This window comes from Ylistrum balloti, unplaced genomic scaffold (genome assembly GCF_031769215.1).
Source record: "Ylistrum balloti isolate Yb309-2 unplaced genomic scaffold, AGI_CSIRO_Ybal_v1 Utg370314, whole genome shotgun sequence".
NCBI classification, from domain to species: Eukaryota; Metazoa; Mollusca; class Bivalvia; order Pectinida; family Pectinidae; genus Ylistrum; species Ylistrum balloti.
In genome coordinates this window covers 548,349-560,989 of record NW_026782232.1, presented here as the reverse complement: position 1 = coordinate 560,989, position 12,641 = coordinate 548,349, and the positions used below count along the sequence as shown (strand labels likewise).

Sequence of the window (12,641 nt, the reverse complement as noted above, 5' to 3'; positions counted from 1 at the left end):
CTGTCAGACTTACAACACAAAATGGATGTTCCTGATGTTAGATAACATAGCAACAATAAAAAGTATTTACCACCATCAGCCCATCATAGATGTTTAGTCATTCAACAAATGACAGCATCCTGACATCAGTATCTGTTTCAAATTGGAGTGACTGCGGACAATGTGTTTTATTAAACTGTCATAGAGACTAAATTGGATGATGTAGTAATTGTGGGTAGTGAAACTAAATTCTGAATTACAAAATCTAATATAAAAATACTGCAACAAGTGTTGTTTTTTAAACAAGCAAACTTTTGATAAAGAGTAATGTTTCAAGCATGACAAATATTAAATCAAATAATATTCCTGCTTACTGTAAGCATGCTTAATACATGACTGTCTGGGTTGGGTATTGTGGTCTTGTTGTTGTCATTGCTAAGATCAGGTGACTGTTCACTAAGGTCTGATACTTTGGTTTTGTACTGTGGTAACTGGTATTGAAATACAGACCCATTACAAGCATTTAACATGTTCCCATCCTGTACAAGGGATCACATCATATTACTTCTGATTGTCTCTGGCAAGTTGTTCTTAAATGTTATTGTAATGTTGAAAAACAGAAAGGGTCATTGTAGGGTTTCGTCTCCTCTACACAGAGTCATCCCCAGTCCTGGCATCCCTTCTATAGTCATCCCCAGTCCTTGTACCCCTTCTATAGTCATCCCCAGTCCTAGCATCCCTTCTATAGTCATCCCAAGTCCTTGTACCACTTCTATAGTCATCCCCAGTCCTTGTACCCCTTCTATAGTCATCCCCAGTCCTTGTACCCCTTCTATAGTCATCCCCAGTCCTTGTACCCCTTCTATAGTCATCCCCAGTCCTAGCATCCCTTATATAGTCATCCCCAGTCCTTGTACCCCTTCTATAGTCATCCCCAGTCCTTATACCCCTTCTATAGTCATCCCCAGTCCTTGTACCCCTTCTATAGTCATCCCCAGTCCTAGCATCCTTTCTATAGTCATCCCCAGTCTGAGTACTCCTTCTATAGTCATCCCCAGTCCTTGTACCCCTTCTATAGTCATCCCCAGTCCTTGCATCCCTTCTATAGTCATCCCCAGTCCTAGCATCCCTTCTATAGTCATCCCCAGTCCTGGCACCCCTTCTATAGTCATCCCCAGTCCTGGCATCCCTTCTATAGTCATCCCCAGTCCTTATACCCCTTCTATAGTCATCCCCAGTCTGAGTACCACTTCTATAGTCATCCCCAGTCCTGGCATCCCTTCTATAGTCATCCCCAGTCCTGGCATCCCTTCTATAGTCATCCCCAGTCCTAGCATTCCTTCTATAGTCATCCCCAGTCCTGGCATCCCTTCTATAGTCATCCCCAGTCCTGGCACCCCTTCTATAGTCATCCCCAGTCCTAGCATCCTTTTGTATAGTCATCCCCAGTCTGAGTACTCCTTCTATAGTCATCCCCAGTCCTGGTACCCCTTCTATAGTCATCCCCAGTCCTTATACCCCTTCTATAGTCATCCCCAGTCCTTGCATCCCTTCTATAGTCATCCCCAGTCCTTATACCCCTTCTATAGTCATCCTTAGTCCTGACACCATTTCTATAGTCATCCCCAGTCCTTATACCCCTTCTATAGTCATCCCCAGTCCTGGCATCCCTTCTATAGTCATCCCCAGTCCTTATACCCCTTCTATAGTCATCCCCAGTCCTTATACCCCTTCTATAGTCATCCCCAGTCCTTGTACCACTTCTATAGTCATCCCCAGTCCTTATACCCCTTCTATAGTCATCCCCAGTCCTGGCACCATTTCTATAGTCATCCCCAGTCCTGGTATCCCTTCTATAGTCATCCCCAGTCCTTATACCCCTTCTATAGTCATCCCCAGTCCTGACACCATTTCTATAGTCATCCCCAGTCCTTATACCCCTTCTATAGTCATCCCCAGTCCTGACACCATTTCTATAGTCATCCCCAGTCCTTATACCCCTTCTATAGTCATCCCCAGTCCTGACACCATTTCTATAGTCATCCCCAGTCCTGATACCCCTTCTATAGTCATTCCCAGACCTCATTCTACATTTATTCCCAGTTCTGGCATCCCTTCTACAGAGCCCAAAGACTAATTTGTACCTGTACCAAGACTGATACTGACACTTGTAGGACAGCTAGTCACACCCTGCTGCAACAGGGGAATTCAACCTTTACAGCGACGCAAATGTATCTGTGCACTGTACTGTTTAATATACACAGCCTTTCCTAAGAACATCTTCTGTGAGAAAAAACCTCTCCTGTGCATGTATTTAGTTATGAAGTAAATATTGCATATTTTCCCCCCACAACACCACTTGTGTACTGTAATCTGTAAGTGTATACATATTATGCATATGTTAGATTTTATTAATGCATTCCTTCATACAGGACTTGTTACCATTCATTCCCATGCAAAAAACATTTATGTAAATGTAAAAATTAAAGACTCTGAGATATTTTGACAAACATGTTCAGCATAAAGGTAAACAACATACATATATTTTAGCCTACTAAAGCAAATCTTCAGCAAAACAACTTTCTTATTTCAGAAACTAGACTGAAGAGAGGTTAAAAGGAGCACACTTGAAATAAATCAGTATGCAAGACCATAAAAGAAATTAGAGGAATTATATTAAGGATTTACTGTCATAAAATCACACATAGAAAGCACCAGCATATTTAATTTGTTTAAGTTGTATAACACGTGTAATCAGAAACCCTGAAATAATGGCTTGTTATAATACATCTGATAAATGCCATCCTCTTATCTACATGATAGGTCCTAATTAGACAAGTAGATTAGAATAGATTTTATCAGTGATGCATTGCTACATTCCTTTAATGATTTACCACTTATTCCTACTTTGGCCCCAAACGTCAATAGGCCATAAAATAATGTAATACCGCTCTGTCCCTAATAAACCCCTTATTCCCAGGAAATGTATATAGAGGAAAGCATTATGACATTTGCTTTGTACAGCATTGTTCTACATTGCATAGTGAAGCTTTGGACATAATTTGGGCTTAATCCAATTTGCTATTAATTAAGAGTATACTTTTGATTAGTTGTCAGTCAGACATGAATGCCCGCATCCCAAAAAATATAAATATCATTGGCAAATATTCATAAGTTATCAAATGTAACCTTGACCTTTTGACCTTGACTGATGTCCACCTGAATATATGGAACAGAGAGAACTTGGTGTTATGATTCTATGGGGTAAATATGGACTACATCTAATGAGAGGTTCTTAAGATATAACATGGATTTGAAAAGGCCTAAGACAGGGAAACAGATAAGGGTAAAACAATATGTACCTCCTAACATAGAAAATGAGGGAGCATGGAAAATGAATCCCATCCTTTAAGCAGCATAAAACAAAATTTGTGAAAAAAACTTTCAGCTAAAAATTATCAACAACAATGTTTATACATGTTCGACTGTCATATCATCCTTTGATTCCTGTGATTTCCCATCTCTAACCAAGACAGGGCTCTGATATGATATTTTTAACTATTTAATAAATATTTTAAAATTACATTCAAAAAAATAAACAAAACATCCCAAGTCTTTATTTGCAGACCATGAAAATACAAAATTGATGTTTCATTCCACTGTTTAATTTTTCTGATACTGGTAAGTGACTTAATAAAATCAATATAAGTAGAAGTTAATAAGCATATATTTGTAATTTAATTCTTTGTTACTTTTGTAATTTTGTTCTACTTTTTATTGATCATTCAAGACACCTTTTAAAACAGGCTATTCCATTATAGTACATTTCTATCTAATAATATTTTCAATTAAAGGGACTCCTGGCCATCAGAGAGAGCAGCCAGTTTCTGAAGCCTAACTTTCATAACTAAGGAATCTTGGATTGGAGATAAGAAGCTCAGGAATGGAGAAACAAAGCACCAATAAAACCTACCTTTATAAGCTCATAGAGTCAATTAGCTTGTTGTACTGATGATGTATAAATCAAGCTGCCAAAGTCACCAACTAGAGTCCGACAGTATCATGGTTGTCTTGGAACGTCATTAAACATGGATGACAGTGTTGGAGGTAGGATAACGTGCTTGCATGCATCTTGTACAACGATTGACACCCTGTTCCCACCAGCTAGCCGATCATAGCACATCATTAGCTGTAGCAGTCACACAGTCAATAGCCACAACAAACACTTTTTTGTTTACACGCTTATCTAATTCATGATTCATGTTCCCATTTCACACTCCTCCAGTGAATGATAAATTATTGGCCAAAAATTTTAATCAATAATCAGCTTTGCTACTGGTATTGTCTGACAACAAACCAAGACCTGTCCCATTATCTTCCGTCCTATCTCCTTATCTGTTCCCAACTGTATTTTAGCAGCCCTTATAAATGCCACCTCTCAGTTTAACTTTCATTATTCATTGATGTGACAGAGGATGACTGCCCTTCAGGATCATCTCTGGGATCAATACAATAATAACCTAATCTAGCCTGTATGTCCAGCACTTACACTGACAGATGGCCCTTCTCATGTTGTCTGATGTCTTCCCCCCTTTTCCCCACCCCTTGTACTGGTAATTCTATTTTTTCATTGTACTTTTGCAGGTCATTCCAACGACTTCTACTGTAGTCCCATTTTGTCCCTCACCATGTCCAACAGCTTTCCCTGTTTTCCATGTGATCCCTGTCCTATGTCTTCTCCTGTTTGTTCCACGTGGTTTTCCCAGTCATCTCTTTTTGTCCCTGTCATCCCCTGTTGTCCCAATCATTCCCTGTGTCCCTGTCAACCCTTGTCCCTGTCATCCCCTGTTGTCCCAATCATTCCATGTGTCCCTGTCAACCCTTGTCCCTGTCATCTCCTGTTGTCCCAATCATTCCCTATGTCCCTGTCAACCCTTGTTCCTGTCATTCCCTGTGTCCCTGTCAACCCTTGTCCCTGTCATCCCCTGTTGTCCCAATCATTCCATGTGTCCCTGTCAACCCTTGTCCCTGTCATCTCCTGTTGTCCCAATCATTCCCTATGTCCCTGTCAACCCTTGTTCCTGTCATTCCCTGTGTCCCTGTCAACCTTTGTCCCTGTCATCCCCTGCTGTCCCAATCATTCCCTGTGTCCCTGTCAACTCTTGTCCTTGTCATTCCCTGTGTCCCTGTCAACCCTTGTCCCTGTCATCCCCTCTTGTCCCAATCATTCCCTGTGTCCCTGTCAACCCTTGTCCCTGTCAACCCTTGTCCCTGTCATCCCCTGGTGTCCCTGTCATCACTCCTTGTCCTTATCATCCCCTGCTGTCAATGTCATCTCCTGTCGTCCCAGTCTTCCCTGGTTTCCCATGTCATCACCTGCTGTCCTTGCCTTTTTCTGTTGTCATTTCCTTCCTCATTTTCTTGTCTTCTATTGTTTTCCATGTCATCTTCTGTTGTCCCTTTCATCCCCTTTGTGTCTCTGTCATCCCGTTATGCCCCTGTTATCCCCCTAGAGTCCCTTTCATCCCTTTGTGTCCCTGTCATCCCTTCTTGTCCCTGCCTTTCTGTTGTCCCTGTTATTCTTTGTTTTCCCTGTCATCCCCTGGTGTCCAAGTCATCCCCTGTTGTCCCTGTTGTCTCCGGTTTTCTCAATCATCCTTTGTTTTCCACGTCATCCCCGGGAGTCCATTTCATCCCCTGGTGTCCCTGTCATGCCTTCTTGTCCCTGCCTTTCTGTTGTCCCTTTTATTCTTTGTTTTCCCCCCTTTGTTCCCCTCCCCCCCCCTGGTGTCCATGTCACCCCTGGTAGTCCTTTCATCCCCTTATGTCACTGTCATCCCCTTATGCCCCTGTTATCCCCCTGGAGTCCCTGTCATCCCTTCTTGTCCCTGCTGTCCTTGCCTCCTGACTATATTATACTTTCTCTAAAATCTGTTTCTGAACCATGCAAACCCAACCATTGATCACCAATGTACAAATGAATCTTTTATGCACTTATCAAAATTTGAACATTATTAACATCATGTTTATGTCATTCATGGTACATCAGTAAGATCTTTTCATTCCCATTAAATGGTTTTAATATTCAGATTTTATATCAGAAATAACTGTGATACAAATCTCATTAAAGCTGAAAGTATTTTTCGGATGGTTTATTCCACCCTCTGGTATAAGTTAATGGATATGTATTTGATGAAATATCATTTAAATAAAAATAAATAACTATCTAAATAGAGAGATTACCAATGTTATCAGACTTGTACATCTAGGCTTCAGAAATACTTGTTGTCGGCAAAAGTTATGATAACATGGAGGTACAATTTAACATGTATAACTATAGATAAAATGCTTTGCGGCATTTCCCAATAAAAATCTTATTGATTACATACAAACATGCAACATGCTCAAATGAATTACCACATATATCTTTTGCCTACAGAAAACTCATATCCCTGTTGTAAATGAGAATGTTTATGGCAATAAACTCTCAAAATCTCAGATTGCAACAGCAATCAGAGAGAAAATGGCTTCAATATAGTACTTGTAACAGTATTTATATATTACTTCTACATACATATATTTACATAGAGCTAAGAGTACTTCATTATCAATATCACATATCAAATGGAACTGAAAAGCTCATGTACTCTACAAAGCATGACAAGACGCCAACTGCTTGTTATAGAGCTGTGTTTCTACAAAACACGACATCTAGATGAGATAACAAAATTGACATGGAGGAGACTCCAGTTCTTTTTAAAGAGCATGTATACGTATGATATAATGAGTTGATATTTTGCAGAATTTCTCTGTCGAAAACTATCAAGTAAATAGACTTACCAGGGTACACAACATTGTTTACACACAGAAGTCACTGCTTTTTGTGACCATGTTCAATTTACAAACATTGCATTTTGGTGTTTCATATATCTAAATTTCCATTGTTGATTAAATGGATTAAAGGTGTCATGTTTTCACTTTCATTTTGTTTTAAATCAAAAGGACTTACCAGTACCTGTGATCTGTGACTTTTTACACCTACAACACAAACAGGAAAACATTAGTGTCAACATTTTAGTGACTTTAAGTTCACAAATAACAAGGACTTAAACATAACAAAAGCAAGTGTTTAATTACTTGTATTTCTTTTTAAGAATACAAAATGTACTTTTAAGATCATGAATCTATTGTTCAACAATGACAAAACATCTTTAGGAAATAATAACATGAGCCCACGCTTGTAAGGTAATGATCATACTGTGACAACGTTTTCTACAATTATCATTTTTGTAACTGTAAGGTCCAATTGATTGAACAATGAGCAAATACTGTTTTCCTGTCACAACTGACCCGAGTTGAACTGGGCCACAACCTTGTGACACCACTATGACCTTAAACAAAGTCACTTCCTAACACTCCTGGATCACTTTTCTTGTACTGCCAACTCAGGTATTTACTGTATAAATTATTAGGAAGCACCTGACTTTACAAATATAGCGGGCTGGAGATCGTTCACTAGTTATAAATACTCACATGAACTATTACACCGGTAATTAGAATTGTGGTGAGATCTATATCTGTGTTAATGGCACAGGTAACTTTAGAGTTGTTCATGGCATATTGTATTAAGTGTAAACAGGGATAGTGATGTGTTCATCCAATTTTAAACTAGTTGTAATGATTTATATACAACTGTCATGAAACCTACACTATAGAAAAATACCTCCAAACCAATGGGCTCAAGTCCAATTGAGTTCTTGTCAATGAAAACAAACACATCCTACCATTTTTCTCACTACAAATCAAAACCTCATTTGTTATTGTCTCCTTGGGTGTTGTTTGTAGATAGAAACTGCAATTGCTCTGTTCATGCAAACAGATTGTGTTTCGTAAAATCATTCATGCATTCAACACCGCAATCCTGGATTACATCATATTTTATTTTTTGTTTCATACTAGTCTACTAAAAGTAAATATCATTAATATATTGAAAGCGTATTACTGAAGTACATATTTCATATATAGACAGTGACGTGCAATCATCTGTACAAGGTAGGTTTCAACTAATTTCTAAAAAATTAATGGTGTAAAGGAACTTTACCAATTATAAAATATAAGAAAAGTTACGAACATGTTTTGTAAGTTTTAGAAGATTGTGCTGACACTGCTAGTCTGATGAAAGAGGGACAATACAAACATAGCATTATCCCACGTCCCATAACCCTTTCAGACAAAAACTTCACTTTGATGACTCAAATATTATTACCCAGTATGTGAACTTAAGTGAAGACCCGTTTCATGACATGCATTCAAAATAACATCTTACCCCAAAAAATTCATTTTTACTATTGCGACAAATGCAGAATGAATGGACAAATTATAACCAGAAAGTGAAAATAAGAAGTAGGTACACATATTATTTATATAAATCAAAGCTAGTTTATGTGAATAATTTTTTGGGATTGTCCCCCTCTTCAATAAATACAGTCCTATATTTTAATATTCCCATGTGAACATTACTTATAAATCAGCGCTGCTGTTCATTTTATAAATTAAGTGTAAAACAGATTGGGTTTCAATCTTAAAGCTGTAACATGAGGTTGTGATATTAGGTGTAAAATTAATGTACTTTCTGCTAAATATTTAAAGACATTTCAAAATCCTCTAAACTAAGACGATGACAAAGTGTCATTTTCATGTATTAAAAGATGCAAAAAATATGAAAATATAGCAAATAAACAGGCAAATCATATCAACACTTCAGGCAGTACAATTACATGCCATGATGATAAAGCTTGGCAAGTTTCTACAACGGTGGTGGAAAAATGATAAAGCAGACATCTACAGACAAGATCAAAATACCAGGGCACTTAAAATGGGGCATTAACTCACAAAAACTGTGGTTCAAGGAAGCACAGCAACAGGACATGATAACCATGACAACCATGTTTCAAAGTGACAGGTAAAAAGCTCTCAGGAAAAAAGGTTATGGTGGACAATGTCATCATTCTCAAAAAGTTGATGAATGTGAATGTGACATAAAAACACATAATACAATGTTTATACATGTATTATGCTTTTTTATAAGAGTACAAAGTAAACTACCATTTTTATCCAACAACAAGCCCATGGACCAAATGAATTACCTCTGAATGTCAGGAGATAGGACTCAAGTAACATACCCTTGTAAATGAAAACTGTGCTTCATTCAATGATGAAGAAAACTTTTGTGAATACATTTTATTAGACTAATCATTGCTTCTTACTGTGGAAATACATCATTAGAATTTAAGTCAGTTCATGTACCATACAGATAATGATACAGACAATATCAATTTCATCTATTTCTGTTTTTAATCATGTTCCTTCAGAAAACCATTTCAATTGTAATACATTGTCTTATTATCCTGTATTTGTAATTGGTTATTGTGAAGACTATCAAAGTAATCAAACTCTGGTAAGCCTGACAGTTACTATGGTGAATCACCAGATATCCACTTTAATGTATTGATCCCAACTGTATCAACAACCCCACCACAGGAAGACTGGAGACAGATATCTCCCATCACAATAAAATTTTGGAGGATGTAGGATATTATCAATGAGTGAGTGCTGTAATATATCGGTTAATTCATGTAAATTTATTTCTGTTTTTATATAGAATTCTCGCCAATGTGGTTTGAATAAAAACACATGTGCCTTCACTTGCCTGTGCATGTGTTGTATATACAATATGGCTCTTGCAATTTGAAAGATTTATAGCAATCACTATACGGCTTGTACCACTTACTTAAGGTGTTCATTTATATATGCATTTCTATTATACCTGTCAGTATGTTTAATGGTTCCGTCTCAAGTCACATGTCAATATAATGTTTAAATACGAAATACCATCATCAGAAATACAATAACCATGAGTGTGAAACTTTATTAAACAGTAAAACTGAACTTCTCTTATGGGATATGGAAGTTCAAACCAACGAAATTTCACATAATGATAAATCTTGTATCTCTAGTGCATATTGAGTGAGACTTTAATTAAAACCAAGATGTTTAGGATCAAAATTAGCATTTGTTTGAAGTAATGGTTTGAAGAGAAAGATAAATCAAGAGAAAGATGATGGACTGTTAAACAGATACCAGATGGTTACCACACAATAATTTCACATTTGGACCATGTCATACAGTTATAACTGTATCCTGACAGGATGAACCTTCAAGGTGACAAACTATTTGGTAATACTCCCAAGAGATCTGAGAAAGTTTTTTTATTCAACCTTGGAATATTAGGGATTTGGAAGAAAAGAAACTTATTTCTTTTATTCTGAATGGCATCTATTCCCTTTAATTACATCAGCTATTTACAGTAGAATAATGCATTATTGCTAACTATCAAATGCACAGACCTGAAATGCTCTAAGAAAATTGTAAAGTTATATGACCGGAGTGACTAAAATTGGAGAAAATTCTAATTCTGAATCCAACTCAAAAGGCAGTTATTATCAGCTTTAATTATTCACCTTCACCATATATAAAAATACTTTTGACAGCTTTGTATCACTGATTTTCTTACTTGCAGGCAAAACCATACCTACACACAGGTAATATTGAAATCTGTCAATGCCCATTTCATGATCATAATAAGGAAGTTTTTACAAATTTGCTTGATATCCAAAATATGTTTTTAGTAGGTTATTCAGGATCTTATGACATAACTGAATTATGATCATTTGATTAAACAGAATGCATGTTTCATGCAATAAAAAAGGCTTATCAGATTACAGATAGATATCTTGATTTGCCATGTAACGTTCACTATCGTTCAGTGTTACATGGGAGATAACTCTGACAAGCTTATAAGTTGAAACAGTGCAAATTATTTTCATCGTATAAAATTGCCTCTGACAAGTGGTTTGGTCGTACTTTTCCATTTAAATCAAACATATAACTGAAGTTTGAAATTAAAGAAATTAGTGAAACAAACTGTACAATAACGTATATGCGCAAACTATCAACTTCTATCAGTTTGCTCTATACTATAGTAACTAAAACTCGATATATATGTTAACTCGACTGACATATTAAAATATAATTTCTGTTATGTTTATTAATCAAGTTATCGTTATTAGTATATAAGCAGATGTTGGGGAGATAAAAAAAAACCCATGCTGGGAAATTATACTTCTATAATATAAAAAAAAACCCATGCTGGGAAATTATACTTCAAACAGAAACTGCGAAAGAGAAAGTAGGGTTTCAAGAGAGAGAAAAGGAAGGCCACTTTGAGTAACTTATTTACAATGACAACTCGCACCGACAAAATGAATCATTTCAACCTTGAATAAAAGTTATTTCCTCTTCTTATGTGTGTAGCATTTCAGTTCATATCTCCTTAAAACACTTCTTTTGTTATCAAAGTTTCAAAGCTTAGAAATCCCGGGTCGTTTCCGGTTCTATTTCTATTCTAATAGCCAAGAAGGTTACGGATCTGTGGATTCCGGACTTCTTATAAACCTTTTGTGTCATAGTGTCCTTGTTATATATATTCGTATGTTTATGTTATGTATATGGATATATTTTTTTCTAAGTCTATCATCTATTCAATTCGCCTTTCGTCCGTGGTCCGTGGCCCGTTGTCTGCCCGCCATCTGACATCGGCCTCTCAACGAATATTGTTTTTCGCTTCTTAATATTCATACGAAGCACTGGCTGAATGGAGGGGTATTGTATCGTTCATATGCAATACGGTTCCTTTCGTTATCAATATTATTATTATTTTCATTAGTACTATTCTATCAATTTAGAGCAACGTTACCTTTCCCAGTTATAATCAGTCTCAAAACTAAACGTGGATAAGAAATCATCAACAACAACCCATTCTTGTCAAGCATATCCTACACCATGCACTGTAGGTACCAAGGAAAATCGACACGTACACCTCCTAATTTGCGGAAATTTTCTCTACCAAGAAATAGCGGCAGAAAGTTTTTCAGTTAAATTTAAAGAAGTGTGTGAGTGTGTGTGTGCGAGTGTGTGTGTGTGTTGTGTGTGTGTGTGTGTGTGTGTGTGAGTGAGTGTGTCTGCGAGTGTGTGTGTGAGAGTGGGTTTACATATATATGTATATCTTGTCGTTGGTGCAGTCCTTAAATTGAATTTATACAACTACGAAATATCAATAAGAGATAGTGAAAGATATTAAACTCGGATGATGGACTTCCGGGTGTGCATCTACCATTGTGCAAATACATTTTTGTATTCATGTCATTTTCCCCAAAACAAATTATTTGCAACACCATACTAATATCTTATCAGCGTTTTAGTGGCTTCGCCCTGGACCCTGCATCAGCGATTGACTATATGTTTGTGCAGAGACGTATATATCGCATATATACGTCTCTGGTTTGTGACTCTCCGTCATACATAGGTCTTCATTTCCTTGCATATAGGAATACAAAACAAACAAAATCCGGTAAAAGGGTGGAATCAGAGTCAGAAACTTGAAATAAGAAAAGGAAAAACGGAAAAAAGGAAGGAGGGTGTTCGGGGAGCGTGATAACATTTTATTAGTAGAATCAGTGTGCGCCCCCTTTAACCCTTAATCCTGGATCCACGCCTTGGTCTAGGTTCCTCTTGGTCCTTAGATGTGCCTTTTGATTTTGAAA

General features: G+C 37.1%; 1 long non-coding RNA gene across 1 annotated transcript in view; it reads right to left on the bottom strand.

Annotated features, from left to right (window-relative positions):
* The window catches only part of LOC132553301 (uncharacterized), a 40,788-nt gene extending 29,388 nt beyond the window's left edge, over positions 1-11,400 (bottom strand). The window contains exons 1-2 of the long non-coding RNA XR_009554349.1: positions 11,316-11,400; positions 6,989-7,017 (exon numbers count right to left, since the gene is read on the bottom strand). This is a non-coding gene — a long non-coding RNA (uncharacterized LOC132553301). The remainder of the gene's footprint in view (positions 1-6,988; positions 7,018-11,315) is intronic.
* Positions 11,401-12,641: the final 1,241 nt, after the last annotated feature.